At 43.8% G+C, this 20,035-nt stretch overlaps 1 protein-coding gene across 5 annotated transcripts in view; it reads right to left on the bottom strand.

Annotated features, from left to right (window-relative positions):
- The window catches only part of SH3KBP1 (SH3 domain containing kinase binding protein 1), a 334,741-nt gene that overhangs the window by 171,870 nt on the left and 142,836 nt on the right, over positions 1 to 20,035 (bottom strand). Inside the window, exon 1 of one of the 5 annotated variants that reach the window (XM_061136776.1) lies at positions 2,380 to 2,528. The exons of the other annotated variants lie outside the window; for them this stretch is intronic. The gene's annotated coding sequence lies outside the window, so the exon portion shown is untranslated. Of the gene's footprint in view, positions 1 to 2,379; positions 2,529 to 20,035 lie in introns of those variants that run through there. 5 annotated transcript variants of the gene reach the window in all.

Genomic DNA, 20,035 nt, shown 5'->3' with positions numbered 1-20,035 from the left:
TGATGTGATACAGTGGAGGGAAAAGAATGGTCTGCTTCTAATGCTAGCGAGGCAGAGGAAATTCTTCCCAAATGTGCAAAGGAAAAGATAAAGTATTCTGGCCTTTCTCTCACTAATCATCACCCTTTTAACATGCTGGAACTCAGGCTGATAAGCAAAGGCTGATTAGATTTCAGCCTACTCTTGGTACCATTTCAAATGCCCCACAGGGGATCAGCAAATCCACTTCGGTCCTCTTCTCTCTGTCCCAGGGGATCCATTAGCAGGATCCCTGGCTGCTTACACAGAACCAATCCAGAAACATCAAGAGAAAAGCCAGGGCCACACTTTGCTTGACTGAAGGACACTCAAAGTCACAACATCTCACTCCCCCAGTGTGGTCCCACTGGGAGGTCCTGGTTCAAAGCTGTTCAAATACGGATGCAACTATCCACGCCACAGACATGCACTGTGGGGAGAGAGAACATGCACACGGTGTGTGTGATGGGGCTTAGGGGGCAGAGACAGACAACAGAGGAGGCCCAAGCTGCAAAGAAGTGGACAGGAGAGGGGAACTGAGACCAGCACTGCTCCGAAGCTTATCACTCAAGGCTGACCACCTCACCTCATTCCTTCCTGCTGCCACATGGCCTCGAACACCACAGGGATCAACGGCTTCAAGGCAGCACATTTAGAAGTGCTTACATTATTTTTGGATACTGCTTACAGGGACTCCTTTTCTAATCTTCCCTGAAACAGCCAGTCCCCACAAGAGTGACCACTGGCCGCACTGAGACCCCCATACAATGTCATGTCATACAGAGGGGAGGCCTTGGCTACATCTGATGTGCTGATTGATATTTATCACAAGTCAGTGGCCTAGTTTTCTCTGTTCCATTTTTTTTCTCCCGAACCTCACTAAGGAAGAACAGAGCTGAACAAAGTGAAGAGGGCAGAAGTTGAGAACCAGCATGTCACCTAACCATGACTTGGGTGATGACGCGAAAACACTCCACCCCCTTGTGAGAAACCACAAGCTTCCTGGTCTCCGTAAGAACCAACACACGGCTCTCAAGCTGGTTCCCAGGTGCTAAGTACACTGTCTGCGGACAGAGGAGGGCAGCCCCCAGCTCTCCTAGGAACAGAGGGCTCACCCAAATGGCTCTTCCTAGGTGAGAAGTCCAGAAGAGTCATCTTGAGGACAAAGAACTCCACTGCTGTGACTCCCTTGATGGAGCAGTGGTTAAGAATCTGTCTGCCAATGCAGGGGACACAGGTTCGATCCCTGGTCTGGGAAGATCCCACATGCTGCAGAGCAACTAAGCTCATACACCACAACTACTGAGCCCGTGCTCTAGAGCCTGGGAGCCACAATTACTGAGCCCCATGCTACTTGAGCCCATGCTCCACAACAGGAGAACCCACCACAATGAGAAGCCCATGCACCACAACTAGAGAGTAACTCCTGCTCACCACAACTAGCAAAAAGCCCATGCAGCAACAAAGAGCCAGCAGAGCCAGAAATAAACAGAATTAAAAAATTTAAAAAAGAACTCCACTGCTTTCCCTGGCTTCCAACACAAAGGAAGGTGAATCAAGCCCTCCGTAATACAGGATACAGATTTTCATTCGGGCCACGAGTCCAGATGACTGAGTGATCATGGCATCATCTCCTACTCCTACTCCCTGTGCCTCCACTGCCCCCATCTATACCCCGTAAGATGAGATTCTATCTTTAAGAGCTATATTTGTTACATGTTATGTTCAAAACAAACTGCAGATACAAAACGGAGCATGAAACAAGTCAATATGACAAATGTCTGACACCTGACACTCATAACCACAGAGGTCACCTAAGTTCTGACCGAAGTGACTTTAAAATAACATCTGAAGACCTATTGCTAGCTGAAGTCATAAAACTCAGTTATATGTAAATTCGTATCTTCACAGAATCCTCTGTAAAAAGTAGCATCTAGCCCAATACTACATAAAGGGTGAAGGAGAGACAAGACTAACCCAGCAATCAGGACCTAGAACAGAATAGTATTTCTCTAGAACCAAATCTTTCCATCAGACATCTGTAGAGCCCTGCCTGGAATCAGAAAGAAAAGCACACTAACTAATCTCTCTCTGCCAGGCTACTCAATATTTCTTAAAAGCTTCTAAGGTTATTCAGCTGGTGGCACAAAGACCTATAAAGCACACTGCCAACATACAAGACCAAGAAAACTGAGCCTGAAACAACGACTCCCTCTGACACTGGGATTGTTCGTGATCTTTTCTAAAGCACCTCTGACACCCATCACCCTAATTCGCCCTACCAATCACAGCAGTGAAAAGGAAAAGAGCCAGAATGAGCAACCATCTCGGAAATGAAGCAGCTGGGGCTCAGTGACTTACCCAAGGTCACCAAGCTAGCAAGAGGCAGTGTCTCCTTGCCCTGAGTTCAGAGCTCTCACTCCAATGCTGGATGAACCAATTCAGGTCACATCTCGGCCCAAGTTCTCTGCAATCTGTACTTAACTGCTTCGCACAACATTGCATAACACAGCCTGAGGGCTTCTCCACAGCTTTCTCATTACAGATAACTCCTCAACTCCTGCAAGGCTGCTTTCCATTCCTCAACTTCTGCAAATTACTGTTTCAATCTTGTTCGCCAGTTCCACCCAACCTAAAACTCAGCTCGGGGGGAATATTTGACATTAGGAGGCACTGTATCTCAGTCGCTTCAGTCCATATCAAATTAAAGGAAATTTAAGAATGTCATTGCCATGTTTTCCTTTCCCTGGCATTTCACTGATGTTTACTAGTTGGTCTTGACCTTCCTCAAAGAGGTATGCAGACAACAATGTCATCTCCTTTTAATAGCTAGTAGAAACTGGAGGGAAAAAATGTATGACTTGCCCAAGGCTGTGGTTTGGAATCCTTTCGTTCAAGTTACCACCTTCACACACACAGCCTGGTCCACAGGCAAGTTTTAATACACTTCCACTGCGTGTGTGTTTTAACTCTTTATACATAATTGAAAGAAGTAATGAACACAAGTTTTATGAACATATAAGCAAAGGTACAGGGGCACATGGCTTACTAAAAAGTTATAACTAAGGCAGACTTCACAAGGCATACTTGACATGTCTCTACTTTACTGCCATATTATATGATGACCACAAAATCCAAATGTATGAATATGTGCTCATTTAGAGGAACACAGGCAAACACAGGTAGCAAGGCAGGTATCTTCAACTGCCTCATTAGATCTCATAACCACCTTCCATTCACGACCAGCTTTGCTTAATAGAATAGTAACAGCTAACATTTATTGAGCACTTACTGTGTGCCAGAGACTACTAAGCAATTCATATGCATTAGCCCATTTAATCCTCTCACTGAACCTTGAGGGTACATCCTGAACCTTCCCTTTTATAGACAAGGAGACCAAGTAGGCACACAGAGACTATTTTACCAGAGGTCTCACAGCTAGAATGTGCTAGAAGGGCCTGGGATTTTGAGTCAGGATATGCAATTCCAGAGACTGCCTCCCCTGTCTGACTTTTCTTAAGAATTCCGGTCCATGAGTCTTGAGATTGCAGAAAGGACTCATTGGACTAACATGGTACATGGTTAAGATGTGAAACCAGGAAGTGACAAACCACGAATCAGGAGCATTTCCTTACAGCTGCTGAGAACTGGGGCCCATATTTTAATGAAATAAAACTGGTTGGATGGTGAGGAAATGTCATATATTCACAGTCTCTAAAAATGAAATAGCAGAAACTACAAAAGGTGCCAAGACCAAGTGTCAAAAACAGCACACACATCTATATTTTAGGGCTTTCCGGGGTCTTACGACATGTGAAAACTTTACTAGGTCAGTTCATTCAATGACCACAAAAATATAACAACAAATAGTGCAGTGGTTGAAAAAAGCCTTTGGGTCAACTGAAAACTTTCAATACTCATACAGTTTATTTTTTTTATATGCCACATCCTCCTTGACAGAATGAGAGTATAACTACAGGGTTTAAATCACTTAATATTTTCAAGAAACTCACTAACTTAATCAAGGGAATCCTCACCACATGCCTAGAGAATGCAGCAGTATCCTGACACTGTTTTACAAAAGAGAAAACATTTATAAAATCAAAGAGAAACATCGTAAGAAGCCCCTAATTCTTAGGGTCACTTCTGGCATTTTCTCCAGATAAGGCCTGGGGTCCACCTGTTTCAAAACTTTGGCATGCAGGGCAGACCAACAGAACTGTGCTCTCTGAGGTTGAGTCCAGGGGCTTGCATTTAAACCTGACTCTGCAAGTGACACTACCCACAAAAATCTAAACCTCAACAATGCATCAGAGCCACCAAATACAGGTGACCAAAGGAAAATACCTTGTGGGACCAAACACTCTCCCTTTGGAGGATGTTAACCAGTAGTTCCCAATCTTGGCTGTCCCCTGAAATCGCCTGTTTCATAGTTTCAAGTTTTATGAAACTTCCCATAACTTCCTAAACAACAGCCCCTAAGAAACTAGATCTCCAGAGAAAAATGACTTCTTCTAGGGCTTCCAGGGCTGGAGCAAAGAAAAAGAAAGAAAGACTGGAATATGTGGCTATGACAAAATGAATGAAGCACTCTAAGCTTTGACGGGTAATTTCAAAAGGACACAAGGATAAGCTTGATGGGGCTTCTACTGGCCAAATATGGGACAATGACATCATGTACTGAAGAATTCATTCATTTCAAAAAAACTCATGAGTCCATCTTGATACATTAACTAGGTTCATAGCTAGATAGATGGGTAAGATTAGACAGGTAAGGATGGGCCATGAGGGCAAAGCTCTCCTTTACAAAAGAATGTCAACTAAATCATGTAGAAATGACAGGAACTGACAATCACTATCTTTTTTTTGCATTTATTTTTATTAGTTGGAGGCTAATTACAACGATAACCCTATATGCAAAACAGAAAAAGAGACACAGATGTACAGAACAGGCTTTTAGACTCTGTGGGAGAAGGCAAGGGTGGGATGTTTAGAGAGAACAGCATCGAAACATGTATATTATCAAGGGTGAAACAGATCACCAGCCCAGGTTGGATGCATGAGACAAGTGCTCGGGGCTGGTGCACTGGGAAGACCCAGAGGGATTGGGTGAAGAGGGAGGTGGGAGGGGGGATCAGGATGGGGAATACATGTAAATCCATAGCTGATTCATGTCAATGTATGGCAAAAACCAATCACTATCTTATAACCATGATGGCAACAACTGATTCTGACAATAATCAATGGTCTCTAAAACCATGGGGTGAAATCTTGTTGGGGATTAGGATATCTAGAGAGTCTCAAAGTATTTCCCCTAAGATTCATTGATTACAAAAGGAAATAGTCCCCATAGTATGGAGGAACCTGGAAGACACGGTCTCAAAGTCCCTGTCATCAGTGATGAGACTAATTGACATCAGGTGCTGCCTCCTTATGTGATATGCTAAGAAAGGCTTAAAATTGCCTACAGAATGCTCCCACCCAAAATGTTTAGATGAAATCTGACAGTGAAGAAACATGCAAATCCAAATCCCATAAATCCAAAACGAGGGACAGTTGACAAAAAGTGATCTGGTTTTATTTTTTAAAAATCTTTTCAAGTTCAATATCACATAAAACTTTTTAAAGGTTAGAGGACTGTTCTAGACTTTGAAACAGTAGAGATTTAACAACTAAATATAATGCAATTCTTAACTGGATTCAGGTTTTCTTTTAAATGTTATAAAGGACACTATTGGAAGAAATGGGGAAGTTTGGATATGGACTAATAATAGATAATAACACTACATTAATGCTACATTTCCTGAGTGTTAATTCTATTGCAATTACATAGGAGAAAGTGCTTGTTCTGAAGTATTTAGGGATGAAGTATCTTGATATTTGTAATGTACTTTCAAATTGTTTAAGGAAAAAAATGAAAGATGTGCACATGTATGTGTATACACATACATATAGACATATATGAATGCACACATACAGTGAGAGAAAGACAGAAAGCCAATGTGGCAATGTTAACAAAAGGTGAATCTAAATGAATGTTCATTGTACTATTGTTACAACTTTCCTGTACATTTGAAATTTTTCTAAATAAAATATTTAGGCGGAAAAGAAAAAAAAAAAGGATGCCTGGGCCCCACCCCTAGATTCTCTGAAGTCACTGGTCTGGGGTGCAGCCTGGGCATGTGAATTTCAGGAACTCCCCAGGTGATTCTAACATACAGCCAGGATCTAGAGACATCTAGACAGGTCAGTTGTCAAAAAATAAATGGGGGATTCCCTGGTGGTCCAGTGGATAAGAATCCATCTGCGAATGCAGGGGACACAGGTTCAATCTTTGGTCTGGGAAGACCCCACATGCACAGAGCAACTACGTCTACGCCCCACAACTACTGGCCCTATGTTCTAGCACCTGGAAGCCACAACAAGAGAATGCACAACAATGAGAAGCCCGTGCACCGTGCTCGCCACAACTAGAGAAAAGCCCATGCAAAGCAATGAATACCCTGCACAACCAAAAATAAACTATTCTAAAAAATCAGTGGGACTCTTCCAGACCATGCTATTTAGGTCCCGTATTCAGTTTCTCCCAAAAGGACAAAAAAAATTCTACTTATTTGGCAATGTCATCCTAACACATAACCCAGGTGAATGCTGCACCTGGGTTTCTATTTCACAGGCCTTTGGGACCGTTGTACTAAGCAGTTTCTAGCTCTGGAAATGTGCTCCTGGGGGCCGGCGGATGGAAAAGAAGGTAGTCTCTGCTATAATTAATTAGTGAACACTGCCAGGGTTGCAGCAATTCCCCAAGTTACTGAGCAGCATTCCGGATTCTTGAAGAAGCTGTTTTGAGTCAGAAACATCAATTTACGCAAGGGGTCAGGTTTACTATTTCAGGACAGAAAAACAAAACAAAGTGAAATGAAAGTGGAGAATCAGCCATTTTACTCAGGACACCCAGTGGATTCTGGGTGCAAGGGAAGAGAAAACTGAACGACTGACTTTGTGGACCCAGCATCAAACCCTGTCCTGGAAAAATTCCCATGCATCCCCGTTTCCAGTGGAGTGTAACTCAGAGGAAGAGAAGGCTATGTTAGAGGCTGATGGCATGCCAGGAGAAAAGGAACTCATGGGTCTTTCTTTACAAATTACTCTTGGCTGTGGCTGGACTGTTGCAGCAGAAATGTACAGTATTTAATCAACCAGCCCTGTTTGGTCCCTGGAGATGAGCCTGCTTGATTCTCAAAGGGATGTGTATAATCAACATCTTTGCATGGCAGAAAACAGAAAATCCAATTGCTACTCCTTCAAAGGCAAGGTTCATCTGAAAAGAGGTTAGAGCTAAGCCAGTGCTCATTTGCTCCCAGGTCTCACCAGAATGCAGGAGGGAAGTGCAGAACTAAGAGGGAACCAGTGAGTAGGGCCTCTGGGCCATGGAGACAGGGTTGAGGGGTGAAGTCGAAAGTCACATAAGGAAAATCAACTGCATCTTGGCAGAGATGAAGGAAATAAACACCGACTAGGTAACTGCTATGTGCCAAGAACCCTGCTAGGTATGTCATGTGTATCCCCTGAAGTCCTTGCACCAACACTATGAGGTTAGGGGTGTTGGCCCCATCTTGACAGATGGGCACAGAAAGCCTAGATGACTGTACGAGGCCCAAGAGTAAAATAAGATGTGGTCTGCAGGCCTCTTCTTCCACCAACCCCAGATAATACCAGGAAGGCAGATCAGGAGTGTATTTCTGGGGGACTTTGTACACCAAGCAAAGGACTTTCATTTTGTGAGATCCTGCCCGGAGAAGTGACCAGAACGTGTGAGAAGGACAGTGATCTGGGGAGAAGTGCCTGGTACCAGGGGTATGCAGGACAGCTTGGGGGAAGGAATCTAAAAGCTAACAGAGAGCCCAACAGAACACAAAGAGAGAAAGTCTGAAAAACACACAGAATCAGATATGCAGGGAAGGAAAGGTAGATCCATAGTATCATCATCAGGTGATATGTCTCTGCTGACCCCTCTGGAGGCCAATGACCCTTTCTTGTTCGTCTCTGATCTCCAGTACCTAGATCAGCATCTACTCAAGCAGACACACAATCCATTCTTCATGAATGAATGAACTAATGAGTACCTAGTCCACATTCTGTCTGTGAGTCGTCAGTTTTGTGAACACAAATTCCCAGTCAGAGGAGCACTGAGGCAGGATCAGAAAGGTAGAGGGAAAGAGTTAAAGACTCAACCTGATGTTAAGCAGGGCACCCACCAATGTGTGTTTAAAAGCCAATTCCAAAATGGTTAAGTTGGTATATTTTATGTTATGTACATTTTACCAATTTAAAAAAAGCCAGTGGCAGGGATGGGAAGATTCTGGTGACCCTTGTAGTCTTGCTACTGTGCTGAAGGTGTCTCACTCTCCACCAGTGTTTTAGTCTCAAGCATCTGTGATGTTAAACAGTGTCTATGATAATCTTAACTGCTCTCTTCTTCCAAGTTTATGGTCAACTGTCAATTATACCTAATGGGAGAACGGAACTAGATCCGAACAAGAAATGATGTATATTTGATTTTAAATGTAGTTCTCTTTAAGACAGGAAATAGTTGTTTTCAGTAGGCAGAGATATATGTGTAAGCACGTCCAGGGCAGCATTGCTTCTAACATGTACAGAGACCCACACAGGAAACATCCTGAATGTCTTCTGTGAAGGAATAGCTCCATTAATCACGGTTTATCCAGGCCTTGGGAAATGCAGCAGCCAATTAAACCAGACAAGCAGCTCTATGTGTACTGATGTGTAATAGGTGCCCATTGTACATTAAAAGACCAAATTACATAATACCTATACAATCCCAACACTGCAAACACACACACACACAGACCACCACCTCCCTCCCTCCTTAACCCCCATCATGGGCTCTTTTATTTACTCCTATTACCCAGAACCTATCAAGAGTATGGACTCAACAAATGCTTATTAATCAATAAATGGATTCATTCACTCAACTGATATGTGAGAGCCTAATATAATTAAATGAGTGAGAGGAGAGCGTGTGTGCATGAATACCCTTGTGTAGGCACAGAAGATGGTATGGAGGGGGACACACACACTCTCTGCCATGAAGATTCCTTCTCTAGGTTCCCCTAACAACTATTGCTTTTCTCTAACACTGCCTGCATCCCACTGTATTTGCAATATCTCTGAGCATCAGTGTGTATGTTTTTCTGCACGACTTCAGCTCTGACACCTCTCAGCTCTTTCATGCACACCCTTTTCAACAAATGCGACTCCTTTACCAACATTCACATGTGCCTCATGATGGTTCTGTGATGCCATCTCATCATGGATGTCCACTCACCATCAACATGTGAGCCCAGGTAGCAGGTATCTTGAAACAGGGGGAGGGACACAAATCCCTGATCTAGACCTTCCCTCAGGACTAAAATTTCAGAGTTTAATGCCCTGTTTAAAGAAGCCACTGAAAGCAGTCTTAAACTCAGCCAATTAACGTATCATCAAAAATAAAAACAAAACACTGAGATTCTACTGCCAGCATAATACAGAAAGGGGCCATCCATTTCACAAGCTGAGCTTCTGCAAATAGAAGCTACACATGGGTATTTTCAATGTTAACATTGTCACCTGATATTTCCATTGAAGTCACAAAATATATTAATAATACAGGCGCACAGGGCATGAAGAACTCCTCCAACCACAGTGGCCTCCACTGCAAACTGACTCATAAAACTGGTGTGAATTAGCTGTCCGAAAGGACACATGAGCTTTGATTTTCCAGCTCATGGACACGTGGTTATCAGCATAGCATTAAGGCACATTAAGAGAATCCTGGGCCTCAAAACAGTGAAAAGACAGGTAACCCAGTAGCCCCAGCACTGTGACCACATTGTGCAGCCCACTTGAGCTCCCAGCATGATGAGGGCAGACTTGCTTCACAGAAGGACTTGCTGCCACCTGACTCCTGCCCTTTTTTCCCACTTCTTTTTACATTCAAGAATATGCTATAAGACCGCTTTGTTCATTATTTATACCAGTTCAACCAATTTTTTTTTTGCCAACCTTTCCTTCCCATTAAGAGTGAGATGAAGGAAACACACTGGCCAACAAACTCAGTGACATCTCTAAACATTCTTCTGGTTTCCCCCTTTCCTTAGGCTGGTACCAGGGCTTGGTCTCTGGCCTTTCCGCACAGCCCCTTAATCCACGTGACCAGACCCACAGCAGACCGCACTGGGGGACACGGCTCCAAAGCACCCCTGGGGGAGGGAGCCTGGATGTTCAGAGGAGAAAATCTGCTACATAAAGCACACTGCTTTTCTCTGCTTTAGCAAAGCTGATTTGGGCAAAATGCCCAAAAGAACTCAACATATTTATAGAGTTTTGTTTGATCTACTTTTAAATGCTCCATGCAGAGTCATTCAAGTGAAATGAGAATACAGAATTTCAAAGGAAAAACTGAAGGGAAATTCTAAATATAAGTTATTTGTTGAGCATAAACAAGATTTCTCCTTTCTATCGAACACCCACCCCCCCCCAACAACATCTCTATTTTTGAAGGCCTTCTTAAACTTTGCTGCTGACAAATGGATCCATCCAACCCCTAACTTTTACAGTGTAGGGGGGAGGCAGAGAGGGAACAAGAAGAGGAGAGAGGGAGCAATGGGGAACATGCATTGCAACAAAGGTCTAGCAAACCCCTGAAACCTTCATTGGGGGTCCATCTCTCATGACTAGAGAATTTGCAGGGGAAAATACCCACCATGAACAAATCTAGAGTTTCCCAGTTCTCAAAATCAGTACCAAAAAAACAGCCCTGGGAGATTTAGATAATGACAGAAAATTCCATGTATCTTTTTAGGAAGAAGGGAAAAGATCTTCATCTCAGGTAATCAAAATGTTTGTTAAATTTGGATTCATTTTTAACATAGTTTCTTTTCTCATCCCTATCAGAATAAATAGGGGGGAAGTGTAAGTTTTTATAAATTTTCTTGATACAAATGGGGGTTTTTTCATTCTAATTCCTTCTTTTGTATCTAAAAGCAGAGATTCTTTTTTTAAGCGGAGTATAATTGCTTTACAATATTGTGTTGGTTTCTATTGTACAACAACATGAATCAGCTATAAGTATACATATATCCCCTCCCTCTTGAGCCTCCATCCCAACCCTCTTGGTCATCACAGCTCCCTATGGTATACAGTAGTTTCCCACTAGCTATCTATTTTACACATGGTAGTGTACATATGTTAATCCGACTCTCCCAATTCATCTCACCCTCCCCCATCCCACTCCCCACCGTGTCCACATGTCCGTTCTCTACATCTTAAAAGCAGAGATTCTTAACTGGCTTTGTGGACAGATTTCTGGGCATCTCAACATGGATCAGAAGAAACTTATGTCTTTATTTTCACAGACTCTCTATCTGACACCTGGTCTTTCTTTCCACTCTGCATACAGACAAGTTCACAGAGTAGCAGCATCTATGGATTTTATTGACTCACTATTACGTGGGATAGATATTTTCAGTTCACATCATGGTCATTGCAGTGATCTTAAAATATCATTGATAGTCATTCCTCCTTCAAAGTTATGAGCACTTCTAGGCCCACTGCCAGATCTTGCTGCTTAATACATCAATAAAGGAATATGTATTACTTAAGTTTTTGCAATATTTTGATACCTGTATATGAGTATGACTGGTTTCTTTTCTAACCCTATGGATTTTATTCATGTATAGATATTATTCTGAGGAGGGGTCCATTGGCTTCACCAGACTGACAAAAATGCTCCACAGCATTAAGAACTACTAATTGCCGATTTCAAGTTTATGGTTTGCAAGGAAATTTCAAAGTGTGAGGGAGAATTATATATATATAACAAAGCAGTAAAATAGCATTTGGACTCAGCTTGTTGTAATGCTTCACACTGGGCAACTTGACAGGTCCTGACCCACGAGCGGCTGTGTGGCACAGTGTGCAGGTGGCTGCCGGCCAAGTGCCCTCTTATTACCCGGGTCAGTGGCTGGCGAGAGCCCTGGTCTGTCATCTGGCACCTTGGCTCAGCTAAGCTCAATGCCCATTGCTCCCTTCCACAAAGGCCAACACAACTAATTCCCAGGATGACACCTGCCACCGCCTCAATGTCCCCTTCCAATTGGCCCCATGTTCCTCTCCCTCTGCAAACTAGCAAGGTTATGGAAAGCATCACAAGGTCCCCCTGCCACCCCAGGATGAAGTCACCTGGGCTGCTTCTGTGTACCCACAGAGCTCCAGGTACACCTCTTCCTCCCATCCCTTGTCAGCTGCGCTGTCTTCTTTGAGTCCATTTCCAGTGCCCTCTGGGCAGTCAGTGCACGAATATTTCATGAAGGGAGGGAAGTTTGTGCCAGTGTCTACAACTGCACAGAATTTGCCTGGAGGGTCTGCCAGGCTTCCACCAAGGTCCCATCTTTCTGGTATCACTGGAGGATGAAGGACTCTATGGTCAGCAAGGCCAACAGACCAGAGGCATCTGACAAATTCTTAAAAACAAAATATTTAAAAATCAAGAAAATAGCACTTCCACCTTTTAGGAAGTTATACTCCAGATAACTTACATGAAACATACAAAGACACATGCATACTATTCAGTGCTCCATTATTCAGAAGAGTGAAAAACCATAATCATACTAAATGTCCTTAAATCAGGGGACTGGAGGAACTTCCCTGGTGGTCCAGTAGTTAAGAATCCACCATGGGATGCAGTTGACGTGGGTTAGTTAGATCCCTGGTTAGGGAACTAAAATTTCCTATGCTACTAAGCCTGTGCACCACAATGAAAGACCCCATGTGCTGCTACTAAGATCCAACACAGCCAACAATAAACAGCTAATAAATGAGAGGACGGGTTAGTCAAATTGAGGTTTATCTACAGGCGGACTACTCAACAGGGCACTGCCCTAAATGAACTGCTATGGCAGGAGTTCCAAGATTCTCTTCAATCTAACATCACAAATCACAACACACTATAAACAACATGATGCCATCTGTATTTCTCAAAAATACCAGTACGTCTGTATCACTGTGTGCTGAGATAAGTCATATCCTTCGAAATTGACACTTCTGTGGTCAAATCTCTGCAATTTCTTATGATTCATCCCAATAGATACAAGTGGAGATCTTCTGAGGAGATAACCACAAGCCAGGCCTCCTCTGGGGAAAATGAATGAAGGAAGGGATTTTAAGCTACTTTTTGACTTTCATTGCCATGATGTTCCTTTATTAATGTTTCACACTAAGCATGTATGATTTTTATAATAAGTCTAACAAAGAAGACAGGGTGAATCTAAAAGAAAAGGTACAACTTAAATTTTAAGAAAAGAGTAGAGCGGTCTAGACACTATAGCACAAAAGCTGCCTTAGAGAACAGACGATTTCATGGTGATGAAAGAACAAAGCCCATGACTGGCTTCCTCTAGGGGCTACAAAGGGCTTTGTTGCCAAGGCCCCTCTGGAGAAGTGTCATTCAGAAAAGGATGGGTTTTTAGGCAAATGAGCAGTGCAGATAAAGGGACTGGGCTACATGTATGGAAAGGTTTTTAAGCAGAAAATTTCCCCCTAAACAGACAGTTTACTAATATACATAGCCACTTCTTTGTTTAAGGCAAATAAAAATTTTTCTCCTTTATTGAAGCAAGTCCTACTTTCCTTCGAAATGTGGGAGAGTAGCAAAGGTGCGTTAAAAAAATGGTATCTCACACTCTGACTTTTCATTTTCCACATTAATCTGCACCTTTATTCCACCCTCTGAGGGAGGGAACAGAATGTTGTGAAAAGTATAAATTTAGAAATTATAAGTATAGAAAGGGTCCACCTAGAAATTTGGAGGCAAGAAAATGAATGTAGATTCTTTTGTGGAATAGAGAAAGGAAGAGCAAGAGGCAGAGAAGCAGAGAGAAATAAATGCACATGAATTCTTCCAATGACACTGATTTTCGTCCCCAGCGCTTGCCTCAACACTTTAGTATCTTTCCCTTAATGGGCTTCATGATAATTTTCTATATCATATACCTAAGGAAGTCTCTTTTGCAAGCTGAAACTTCCCAGAGGGCAGGAATTGAATTTTCCTGTCTGTCTACAGCAGGGCTTGGCACACTTGTTCTGTCAAGGGCCAAAGAGTAAGTATTTCCGGCTTTGCAGGTCACACAGTCTCTGTGGCAACCAATTAACTCTGACTGTAGCGCACAGCTGTGCGCGTGTGCGTGCACGCACACACACACAATATGTAAATGAAGGAGCGTGGCCACGTGCCAATAAAACATTATTTCCCAAACTAGGCAGCTCCATATATGACCCATGGGTTGGGGTTTACCAACCTCTGATCCACATAAAGGGGAGGTAAGTGTCCAAATCAGAGACCAGGTACAATTTCTCTTTTAAGGAAGAGCAGGAAACACTGCTAAGGTGGAATCATCAGCTTAGAAGCAACCCCCTCTCAGACGCCTTCCTTGACAACTTCTGAGACAGGATTAGGTGTCCCCATGGGCACTGCCATGGGACAGCACAGCACCCAAAGCAGGATACTCTCTTCATTCTGATCCCACTGACCACCTGCCCAGGACTCTTCAATTCTCAAATCCTAGACTCCTGTGAGCAGTCACTGAGCTGGTCTCCTTGTGGATTATGAGAGGCTAGCCCAGAGCCCAGCCCTCAACAAGCCTTTAGTAATAATCTCAAAAGCACAGGAAAGAACAACAGATGAAGATGAGGATGAGGGAAAAAAGGAATTACAATATTTGTCTTCCTCTTTCTGACTTACTTCACTCTGTACAATAGGCTCTAGGTTCATCCATCTCATTAGGACTGACTCAAGCACATTCACATTCTTTTTTATAGCTGAGTAATATTCCAGGGCTCTGTGACAGCCTAGAGAGGTGGGATGGGGTGGGAGGTGGAAGGGAGGCTTGAGGGAGGGGACACATGTACACCCATGGATGGCTCATGCTGATATATGGCAGAAACCAACACAATACTGTAAAGCAATTATCCCCCAATAAAATTTTTTTAAAAAGGAGTTACAATGATCATGAAGTGCTGATGGGAAGAATTGAAGGCTCGGATGATGCTGCCAATGAAAATACAGAAGGAAGCAGGAGTGGGAGTGTGACAGGAGAATCTCTGGCTCAGCCACGTGGGCACAGCTGGGGACTCCACTGCAGACAACTGAACCCGGGCACAGGGATGGCTGGGCAGCCCTAAGCCGGGGTGGCACAGAGAGACATAGAGACAGGCCTGCTCTGGCAATCCCAAGGAAGAGAAGCCACTGTCCTACCCCCATGGGGTATAAGCAGGGCCACCCACCGCCCTATTTGCTGGCCATAGCACAAAGCCAACTCACTGAGAGGCAGGGTAGGAGGAGAAACAACCTGCAGCCCAAGGTGGCTGCCCTGACTCTGGACCTCCTGTTGTACAAGACAGACATTTCCTTACAACCTAAGCCAGGTGAAACCAGGTGAAACTTGCAGCTGAGAGACCAGTAACCAGCCCGAGGTGGCCAAGTTGAGGTGAGGGTGAGGGGAGAAGGAGGGAGGTCTGGCCCAGAGGTGAGGTCTGAGGGTTCATGTGCCTTGTGGCAGCGGCTGAGCCCGGGAATGAGTAGACAAAATCAAAGATGCCTAAGACAGAACCGTAAAAACTGCTTACATTGAAGAAGTTGGAGAAGACGTGTTGGCAAAACATAACAGAGAAAGAGGCAGAGCAGGGGTGAGAGGGATAAAAACACAGAGGGCAAAATAGATGTTTTCAGAGAGGCAGCAATGCCAAGAGCTGTGGAGTCGGGCAGGGCAGCACGGAGGCGGCAGTTTCACAGATGAGTTCAAGCCCAGCCTACACTGCTCACTAGAAATATAACCTTCAGCAGGTCGCAGAACGTCTCTGAGCCTCAAGTTTTCCAACAGTCATATGAAGACGATGCTACCTTCTTCAGGGTTGTGGAGAGAACTGCCCAGGTGTTTCTACTATGACACCGCACAGAGCTGGGGGTTCTGACCACATTTAGGCCCTACTCTTTCACCCCTCACGTGACTCTGTCACATGGCTTTGGAGTTCCTCCTTTAAAGACAGAGTAGATCTCCCCACATGCTGTGACTTGTTGTAAGAAACAAAGTGACGTGTAGGTAGCAACCTGCCAATCTGGAGCCCAGGCCTCAAGAGAACTCAGATGTTTATACTCACTCTGTTGCCCTCTACTACTGCCACGTGAATGTGCTCACACGAGCTGCTGGAGCATGTGAGACCACAGCACAGGACAGCTGAAGCCAAAGCAGACACTAGCAGGCCTCCAGACACACGAGGTGAAAAAAGGGTCAGTCACTCAGTCGTGTCCAACTTTTTGCGACCCCATGGACTGTAGCCCACCAGACTCCTGTGTCCATGGGATTCTCCAGGCAAGAATCCTGGAGTGGGTAGCCATTTCCTTCTCTAGGGGATCTTCCCAATCCAGGGGTTGAACCTGGGTCTCCTGCATTGGCAGGCGGGTTCTTTACTGTCTGACTCACCAGACACATGAGGAAGCCTGGTCAAAACCAGAAAAGCTACCTCGCTAGCTCCCAGTTGACCCCAGATTGAGAAGTAATAAATGCTTACTGTTGTTTGCCACTGAGGTTTTGTGGTTGTTCATTATGAAGCATGACTGCAGCCACAGGTAGTTGATACAACAGTGCCTGGCACCGGATAGGTCCTCAGAAATGGTCTAGAGCACACACTCAGAAGCCCTCCGGCAAGGCCATGAAGATGAGCCGTCTCCCTCTCTGCAGCTCTTCTTGTCCTCCTAGGCACCCTGGTGGCTGGCACCCAGGGGGATGAAACCAGCGCCCCTGCCCGAGCCTGGCTCACTGCTTTCTGCCTGAAGCCTCCCTACCTGGGTCCCTGCAGGGACCTGCTCATTGGGTCCATCTGCAATACCAGCTCTGGGCTCTGTAAGACCTGCACTTCTGGCATGTGCAGAACAAGCTCCTGGATGAGGAGGACCACATGAGTACCTGCGGTGGTCACCACAGGCCCCAGGAGAACAACCATGCTCCCCTGAGAGGCTGAAGTCCTAGGAGGCCCCACATACGGCTGGGCTGTGTGCTTCTGAAAGACCTGAGTCTCTGCTTCTGCTCCCTTCTCAAACCTACCCTCCTCAGCAGAAGCCTGCCTCTCTCCTCATGGCATTCTCACCCTCATGGCCCATGCCACCATCACTGCACTCCTTGGAAGGGGCAGTAATGGAATTTTTGACATCCAGTTCTCAGCATCAGTGGTGGCAGAGGTCTTTACCCTAAAGAAGCCCCTTTCTCCACAGCGATGTTGTATCTCTCTCTGCCTTCAACCTCGGGCCTTACATTTAATAAATTTGTTTTCTAATCAAACACACACACATACACACTCAGGAAAGATAAAGGCTGTAAATACACTGTATCATTCTATACTGGTAAGTTAGGTGTTATTTCCCTTGACTGGCCGTATTCAGCCAGCCACAAAGGGTAAAAGAAGTCTATAGAAAGATTTCTTTCTAGAGGTTTTTAGAAACACTCATTTCAAAGGCCAGGAAAAAGTTACTAATTTCCTACTTGTTTAGTATGTTTGTTTTCGGCTAACAAATGCAAGTGGAAAATAAAGCAGAAGGAACTTTCTCCTGTCCCAGATTTCTGTTCTCCTGTCCCAGAAATCTATCACCCAAGTCATTCTCCACTCCTCAGAAAACACACAATTCAATTTAGGTAGTGTAACAGATATGACATGTCAATGGTAATTATTAATTTTTATAATTTCTTAGCTGTTGGTGGGTAGAAGGGTGTTGAGTATTTTCCATTCATGATCCTTTCTTAAATTGCAGTAATAGATACATAACATAGGGTACAGTTCACTGGCATTAAGCACATTCACATTACTGTCCAACCATCACCACTAATCATCTCCAGAGCTTCTTTCATCTTCCCAAACTAAAATTCCATATCCATTAAACAAAATTCCCCATATCTCCTCTCCCTCCAGCCCCTGGTAACTACCACTCTACTTTCTATCTCTATAAATTTGATTACTCTAGGGACCTCAATCAAGTGGGATCATATACTATTTGTCCTTCTTATGACTGGTTTATTTCACTTAGCATAATGTTCTCAAGATTTATCCATGTTGTAGCATATATCAAAATTTCTTCCTTGCTGCTATGAACATGGGTATACAAATACCTGTTCAAGTCCCTTCTTGATCTGATTTTATGTCTCTTTATTAAAACCTTATTTTGAAATATTAAACATGATAAAGGATCTACAACACTTAGCTAGCAGTCTTCAGGCATCATCTAACAAAGCTGAGGGGTGGGGATTGGTACCTACAGTTTGTAATCAACCCAATTTGCCACGAATGATTTTATTCCACACCCACTGCAATAAATACGGAGATGATACAAAAAAAGTCTTTGGCGGAGGTAGGATTCTGAAACATGCTAATCTGAACACAAAATGAACACACGTCCTACCACCCATTCAACCCTGTACAATCAAGCTGAGTAAGAAACCTGCACTATTGTGCAGTGGGCAAGAATAGTTTACCAAAGGCAGAAACACTGTTTTAAATTCACTACTCAGTAAAACCACCATGGAGTTTTCTCAGCAAAGAACCAAAATCCTCTAAAGTTCTCCAGAAATTTCCAGTAGGTCATGTCGGAACCCGATTCATCCAACAAACATTTGTTGGCCATAGAAGCTTGAATGGGCTGCTGAGAATATGCAAACTGGATTCCAATATTTCTTCCTGGAGACATGGGTTTGATTCCTGGGTTGGGAAGATCCCCTGGAGGACGGCATGGCAACCCACTTCAGTATTCTTGCCTGGAGAATCCCATGGACAGGGGAGCCTGGAGGGCTACAGTCCATAAGGTCGCAAAAGAGTTAGACAGGACTGAAACAACTAAGCACGCACACACACACACATTCCTTCCTGGAAACCCTGGAAAGCATTTGCAAAGAGAAGAGTGGGATCTTTCAGCTTTTAAACATTCCAAAAGGCTTAATGACCAAAATGAGGGTACACAGGTTAAAACACTTCACAGGACTATATATAAACAGTTCAGTTCAGTTCAGTTGCTCAGTCGTGTCTGACTCTTTGCAACCCCATGAATCACAGCACACCAGGCCTCCCTGTCCATCACCAACTCCCAGAGTTTAACCAAACTCATGTCCATTGAGTCAGTGATGCCATCCAACCATCTCATCCTCTGTCATCCCCTTTTCCTCCTTCAATCTTTCCCAACATCAGGGTCTTCTCAAATGACTCAGCTCTTCACATCAGGTGGCAAAAATATTGGATTTTCAGCTTCAACATCAGTCCTTCCAATGAACACCCAGTACCATGACCCTAATCGGAAGACCTAGTTATATGCTAATGAAGATATGGAAATTTGACATCTAAAGAGTCAAAAACTCAGAAAGGGTCCTCAGATTTGAAGAATAATGGAAAGTTCTCAATCAACCTTCCAATTTGCAGATGAAGAAACTGATGTTTCAAAGGTGAAATGACCTTCCTAAGATGGCTAATGCCTGTGAGTACTGTGAACTATATGAATGTCTCATGAGTACTCAAATGCAGGTCTCTGACTCATCCTGGGCAGAGGTATAAGGGAGAAAAAGGAACACAAATGGTTTTCTAGCCTCAATGCACTCACAGTCAAGTTCTAAGCCACTGAAAATGGATAGGATATTTGACAACTGTTACCAAGTCTTCCTGGTTACCCAAGTCTCATCTGCCTCTGGCACCATGTAATCTAAAGACTGAAAGGGAGGCCACTGGAGTCTGTCTGGTGTGGTTTGGTTTGGTTTCAATACAAAGCTGACACTCCTCGGCTCTAATAAATGATCACTTTCCATTTTCCACTTCAACTTGGGCTTTTTATAGAATGAGTTCACACATCAATATGAACAGATCGATACAGTTCATAATTTATGAATATATGGATGGAGGGAGAAATTGATCCTGTGCAACCACCCAA

This window comes from Dama dama, chromosome X (genome assembly GCF_033118175.1).
Source record: "Dama dama isolate Ldn47 chromosome X, ASM3311817v1, whole genome shotgun sequence".
NCBI classification, from domain to species: Eukaryota; Metazoa; Chordata; class Mammalia; order Artiodactyla; family Cervidae; genus Dama; species Dama dama.
The sequence above is the reverse complement of the archived record's forward strand: the minus strand, read 5'-3'. Positions and strand labels throughout refer to the sequence as shown.